The sequence below is a fragment of the Lacerta agilis genome, chromosome 2 (genome assembly GCF_009819535.1).
Source record: "Lacerta agilis isolate rLacAgi1 chromosome 2, rLacAgi1.pri, whole genome shotgun sequence".
Taxonomy (NCBI): domain Eukaryota; kingdom Metazoa; phylum Chordata; class Lepidosauria; order Squamata; family Lacertidae; genus Lacerta; species Lacerta agilis.
Genome location: NC_046313.1, coordinates 113,404,804 through 113,411,943, shown reverse-complemented (window position 1 = coordinate 113,411,943; position 7,140 = coordinate 113,404,804). Strand labels below are relative to the sequence as shown.

The 7,140-nt window shown below is 45.1% G+C and overlaps 1 long non-coding RNA gene across 2 annotated transcripts; it reads left to right on the top strand.

Annotated features, from left to right (window-relative positions):
* Positions 1-1,926: 1,926 nt before the first annotated feature.
* Positions 1,927-5,606, top strand: LOC117042856. Of its 2 annotated transcripts, none has more exons than XR_004426085.1 (3): positions 1,927-2,010; positions 3,269-3,414; positions 4,281-5,606. It is a non-coding gene; the product is annotated as an uncharacterized LOC117042856 (long non-coding RNA). The 2 variants fall into 2 exon arrangements; XR_004426084.1 differs by lacking the exon at positions 1,927-2,010 and adding an exon at positions 2,017-2,210.
* Positions 5,607-7,140: the final 1,534 nt, after the last annotated feature.

Sequence of the window (7,140 nt, the reverse complement as noted above, 5' to 3'; positions counted from 1 at the left end):
AAGAAGGAGACTCCACCACATTCCTTGGCAGCAAATTCCACTGTCAAACAGCTCTTACTGTCAGGAAGTTCTTCCTAATGTTTAGGTGGAATCTTCTTTCTTGTAGTTTGAATCCATTGCCCCGTGTCCGCTTCTCTGGAGCAGCAGAAAACAACCTTTCTCCCTCCTCTATATGACATCCTTTGATATATTTGAACATGGCTATCATATCACCCCTTAACCTTCTCTTCTCCAGGCTAAACATACCCAGCTCCCTAAGCCATTCCTCATAAGGCATCGTTTCCAGGCCTTTGACCATTTTCGTTGCCCTCCTCTGAACACGTTCCAGCTTGTCAGTATCCTTCTTGAACTGTGGTGCCCAGAACTGGACACAGTATTCCAGGTGAGGTCTGACCAGAGCGGAATACAGTGGTACTATTACTTCCCTTGATCTAGATGCTATACTCCTATTGATGCAGCCCAGAATTGCATTGGCTTTTTAAGCTGCTGCATCACACTGTTGACTCATGTCAAGTTTGTGGTCTACCAAGACTCCTATTCCTTCCTTATTCCTTCAGAGAAGCTGAGTACAGCTTTGTTAAATTGGTCCTGTTATCTTTTCTGTCAAGGTCATGCTGACTACGATAAGAGGACAGAAGCAGCCTGGGTTTCTATCTTTCTACCCCATTTCTTTCTGGTGTGGTGTTTTGTACAAAGCATGCTTAGTGTTAAGGTTTAGACTTATTACAAGTTATTGTAAGTTTAAGTTAAGTCTGCTGCAACTGGATTTCTTGTGGACAGTGCCAATCCTGAATGTACTGGATTTGTGACCATTATGCTCATTTGCCTTCAGTACAGGTAGCAGTAAAGCTCTGCTGGATGAAATATTCATTGCCTCTGGTCTATTTTCTTTGAATCCCGCAATGTGTTTAAGTTTTTACTCTGCTAACTATACGTTGAGGTTCTGCTCTGGATCAATATTGAGTAGAATACGTGACAAATTCACCACCCTATTAAGCTGCAGGAAAGTTTGAGCTGTCATGAAGTTTCTTTTTTTTTAATTAATAAAAAATCTTTATTTAATATTTTCAAAATTACAAAACCAAATATAACAACAAAAACAAAAACAAATCAACACATGAGCAAATAAACAAACAAATAAACAATAAACAATAAATAATAATACTCAACCAAATATATTAACAAACTCAAAATCTAACTTTAAAATCCGACTTGATATTGTTTATACACCGATTCCCTATTAATTTCCACTTCTTCTACTCTGCCTTTTATTTTAATTACTCCTAATCTTTGAGAACATAATTACCAATCATTCAAATACTTTAAATTTAAATTTAAATATCCCCATGTGTCTCTCAATCTAAACAAATCACTAGTTCCGTTTTCATATCTTCTTTTTCCAAATAATCTTCTACATATTTCCATTCTGCTTTTATGCTTTGTTTTGGTATATAAGAAATAAGAAGTTGTCACGGAGTTTAGATGGAGTCCTAACCACGACCTCATTCCACCCCATATCTTTCATAGAATCATAGTTGGAAGGGGTACCCGAGGGGTCATCTAGATCAACCCCCTGCAATGCAGATGACAGGCGGCCATCCAAACTCTGCTTAAAAACCTCCAAGAGAGGACCATTTAAATCACCATGAAACTACAAAGTAGTTCAAGGGTGCTGAGAGTTGCTAGGAGTTCCCCCATCCAATTATAGAATGGTTTGGCGGTCTATGTGCTAAACCTGCAGGTATCGGGCATTATATAAATTCAATTAATCATCTCCATCATCTCTCTCCTGAGAATTGTAGTTCTGTGTGGGGAATACAGCTCTCTTTAAAGCTACACACCTGCACAGTGACAATGTTCTGCCTGTAGTGTTTGAGGCACTCCCAGCAATCCCTGCAAATGCTAAGGGAACGACTCACAGCTGGCCCCACTCAAAATGAGCCAAGGCCCAGCTGTGTGGAAGAGGAGGCGGAAGTCCTCTCCTACCTGTTTCCTTTGCTACGATTTGAGGTAAGTAGCCATGATGGCTATGCTTGGCTTCCGCGGTTGGAGGCAGCCGTGCTTCTGAAGACCAGCTGCAGGAAACCACAGGAGGGGAGAGGGCTCTTGTGTTCGAATCTTGCTCGTGGGGTTCCCCCGCAGGCATCTGGTTGGCCGCTGTGAGAAGAGGATACTGGGCCATTGCTCCGTTGGTGGGGGCACTGCAAAAGGTGGGGTTAATTCTGCAAAACTGTTTCCACGCTTTGGAGTGAATCGGACAACGTTTTGTTTTGGGGCGATAGCTATGACCCCAGGTTTGAGGAGCAACTGCTGAATTCTAGAAAGGAGCTGAATTCCCTGATTTTGCTTCTGCCTTCCTTCCTTCCTGCCTGTATGCATTTTGCCCCAATTTTCCCTAGGGTGAGATTTGCTTTAGGGCTAGATTGTGGCCCTTTAATGGCCTCAGAGAAGAAGAAGAAGAGTTTGGATCTGATATCCCGCTTTTCACTACCCGAAGGAGTCTCAAAGCGGCTCACAATCTCCTTTCCCTTCCTCCCCCACAACAAACACTCTGTGAGGTGAGTGGGGCTGAGAGACTTCAAAGAAGTGTGACTGGCCCAAGGTCACCCAGCAGCTACGTGTGGAGGAGTGGAGACACGAACCCGGTTCCCCAGATTACGAGTCTACCGCTCTTAACCACTACACCACACTGGCTCAGAGAAGCCACAGGGTGAATTTGAAGGCAGATTTTACACCACTGAGAGAAGGCATGTGGAGAGGAGTACACCCTCGAGGACCTAGCCAGATGGGCGGGGTAAAAATATAATAATAATAATATTTGGAAGCAGCATTGCTGGAAACCGCGGGGGGGGGGGAGTGCTCTTGTGCTCCTGTTCTGCTTGCTAGTCCCCCCCCCCCCCGGGGCATCTGGTTGGCTGCTGTGAGAACAGGATGCTGGACTAGATGGGCCATTGGCCTGATCCAGCAGGCTGCTGTAATGTTACGTTTTTTATGTCGTGATTTTAAAAACAGAGAAACTGATGGGCACCTAATTGACAGTAAGAGCTGTTCGACAGTGGAATTTGCTGCCAAGGAGTGTGGTGGAGTCTCCTTCTTTGGAGGTCTTTAAGCAGAGGCTTGACAGCCATCTGTCAGGAATGCTTTGATGGTGTTTCCTGCTTGGCAGGGGGTTGGACTGGATGGCCCTTGTGGTCTCTTCCAACTCTATGATTCTATGATTCTTACTCAAGCTGGTTCTAGGTTCTTCTTACTATCATCTTTTCCATAGGCTCAGCTCGTCAGTCTAGATCACGGGCATTCTTTCTCATCTTGTACACTGAAGCAGTATTTTTGTAAAGAAGGCCATGGAAGAAGATAAACCCCCAGGTCCTTCTTCTGGAGTGGGATTGGACAAGATGGAAGAATTCCCTCCAGGTGAGGCCCTTTCCATGTGTTCTTGTGGGTCACAGAGCTGCTAAGGGGGTCAGGGCTGTGTTATCTTCCTATCCATCATTCTACCCGGACACTGAGGTCCAACGCCGAGGGCCTTCTGGCAGATCCCTCACTGCGAGAAGCAAAGCTACAGGGAACCAGGCGGAGGGCTTTCTCGGTAGTGGCACCTGTCCTGTGGAATGCCCTCCCATCAGTGGTCAAAGAGATAAGCAACTACTTGACATTCAGAAAATACCTGAAGGCAGCCCTGTTTAGGGAAGTTTTTAATCTGTGACATTTTAATGTATTTTAATATTTGTTGGAAGCCACCCAGAGTGGCTTGGGGGACCTAGCCAGATGGGCGGGGTACAAATATAATAATAATAATAATAATAATAATAATAATAATAATAATAATAATAATAATAATAATAATAATAATATCTGGAAGCAGCATTGCTTCTGAATACCAGTTGCTGGAAACCGCAGAAGGGGGTGGGGAGTGTTCTTGTGCTCCTGTTCTGCTTGCTGGGGTACAAATAATAATAAATTATTATTATTATTATTATTATTATTATTATTATTATTATTATTATTATTATTATTATTATTATTATTTATCCTTCTGTCCTGTTAGAATTCTGGCTTAATTTTTCCTTGCTATTTAATATGTGTTTTCCCTGTTGATGGTTAGGGCTTGAAAGAAAAGTAAACCCATTGCAACATGCTTTTCACTCGAGGAGGAGGGAAGTTGGGAAGAAGTATAAGTAGAAGGAAACATTTTAGACATTTGTATTTGTACTTTCTGCAGGTTAGCATCCAACTTGCCAGCTCTCTCTAAAATAAAGTTTCTCTCTTATTTCCAGCAGATGTGCTGGAGCGGGAGACCGAGGGAGAAGGAATGGAGGTTGAAGTGGAAGGGGAGATCTTGCATGATCAAGATGGAGCAAGGGAGAAAGGGGAAAATGAGAGGGCTCAGTGGGTATCTGATCTGGATGGAATCTTCAATGAACGAGAAGATCCAGACAGGTGGAGTCATGGTGCTCATCTGGGAATCTGTGGGGAAGGGAAGCAATTTCAAAACTCAAAGCTTGGGAAAAGTGGCAGTCGCAGCAGAAAGACTTGTGAATTTCTGTCACTCAGGACAAACAAGAAACAATACAAATGTTTGGAGTGCGGGAAGGGTTTCTACCGGATTGCAAGCCTAAGCTTACACAAGACCTTTCACATGCCCTTCAAATGCAATGAATGCGGAAAGTGCTTCCATCACAAATCAAACCTGGGATTCCACAAAAAAGTTCACCAGACAATGAGGTCCATGGACTGCGGAAAGAGGGTTCTACTGCCACGAAACCTCACGGAACCCCACACAACTCGCGACGAAACCAAATAATGTAAATGTTTGTTGTGTGCAAGAATAGCGGGTCTCCAGCTAGGCCTTGAGCTGCATGGACCGTTCCATACAATGGAGAGACCATACCGATGTCTACACTGTGGTGAGAGCTTTGATGCTGAGTCGAGGTTTCATGATCATGAGAATACCCACAGGAGGAGAACCACATGAGCCACCTTGAAGGTGGTCATGCTCTGAGAGCCTGGTTGACCTTGAGGGATCCAACACCGACCAAAGGAGATCTGTTGTTGTTGTTGTTTAGCTTAGGAAGGTGATTGCATGCTTGATCCGGAGCTCACTGTCCTCTTGCAGTTGCATAGCTTTTAATTGCTTAGTTTGGGAGACACCGGGATGTTCCCATCACAAAGTAAACATCTCAATCAAGTGTGGGGAACCTCTAGCCCTTCAGAGTTGCTGAACTGCAACTCCCACCACCCCTGGCCATGGCTCATGCTTGTTGAAGCTGATGGGAGTTGTAGTTCAGCAACGTCTGGAGCACCAAACATTCTGTGCACCTGATCTAAATGCTCAGATAATAGTAAAGAGTCTTTTGACGACTGCAGTGAACCATACAGTTTTGGACATCGGAGTACAACTCTCACCTTCTCTAATCATTGGTCATGCTAGCTGGGACTGATGGGAGTTGGAGTCATCAGCAACTGGAAATGGGGGTGGGGGGAGTTGTCCTGGATCGGAATCTCTTTGCTTCTCCTTAATAATAGGCTGTTGCTGCTTTTTAGATGGTGGTTGTGTTGCTATAATAAAGCTGAGTGTGTGCCTTTTTCTGTTTTCTGCTCTCTGTTTGCCCCCCTAAGCAGTAAGGAACATGCTCCTTTTGAATGCAAGGAGCTCTTTTCTTCTTCTTCTAAATAAATTTATTTATTTGGTTTTCAAATTAAAATTTTACAATCGCAAACATACAACATAAAGGCAAGATCCCAGGGAATCCCTTGAACTTCCCTCCTCCGCTTTGTGGGTCCTATTGCTAATCATTTCCTCCTGCATCTTTTATAGTAATCCAAATCTTTTACATCTCCATTATATCCAAAATTCACCATTAAACTCAACACACTTGGCTCCATGGCAAGCTGCCTCACCCTGAACCAGAGTGTTGGCTACAGTGTTGACTGGCAGAAGCTCTCCTGGGTTCCAGATTATTCTAGATCTTCTGACACCTTCTCCTCCCAGTCTTCTCCCTCAGACAATTCATTGTCCCACCACACATCCCCCGGCTCTGAGCTTTCTTCCCTTGGACGTTCCCCAGCTGGTTCTCCCCACACACACTCTGACTGACTGGCAGAAGCTACACTGACTGGCAGAAGCTCTCCTGGGTTCCAGATTATTCTAGATCTGAATCTGACTCTCATTCTGGATCTGGGTTCCCCCCCTTTTGTTGGCCCCTTTCTCGGGGTAAAAGCAGGGAGAATATCCTTGAGTGCACCCTCCTCTGTTTGGATGATTGAGGTGGAAAGGGAAGGTGCATTTTTGCTTTATTAAGACCTTCAGCAGAAAGAGGGCTAAGCTCGGACTATCAAAATATTGTATGGTTTACACCATCCCAGGGGTGGCACATCCCATTTTGCCACCTGAGGCAGAAATGGAAAGTTCTGCGCGGCCGCCATCAGCAGAGAAATGGCACCAGCATTGGCGCTGATCTCATAAACTCAGCATTATCTTATATGATTTTGGTAGGATTTCACTGGAAATCAGCACCAATGCCAGTGCCCCTTCTCCAGCAGCAGCAAGGATGGGGCAGATGGGACACTGCATCAGGGGCTTCTGCTACCTAATGGCTGGGCCGGCCCAGCACCACCTGTCGTGAGATTCAAGGGGTCCCAGGTGCTAACCCTGGTTCAGGTTCCTCATAATGAAGGTCAGCAGAGACTGGTGTCTTTAGGATATATGGTTTTACTGACACACATGTACAACCTGAGCATACCATGGAGGTTGCATGTCATGAACTGGTTGGATGCAGAGGAGCATGGGGAGGAACCAGCTGGGGAACGTCCAAGGGAAGAAAGCTCAGAGCCGGGGGATGTGTGGTGGGACAATGAGTTGTCTGAGGGAGAAGACTGGGAGGAGAAGGTGTCAGAAGCTGAGGAGGTAACAGGGTTTAGCGAGTGGGGAAGAGTCTGGGGCAGAGAGAAACCCAGAATCAGAGGCAGAAGCTGAAGCAGAGGAGAAAGAAGACCAAGAGACAAAGATGAGTCAAGCTGCTGAAGAGTCACGGTTGCCTCCCCCTCGTGCTGTGACAAACTCCCCTCTCCCCTGGTCTTCCAGAACCAGAAGAGGCATGAAAAGGGTGGAGGAGAGGTTCACTTCATACAGGTGCAGTC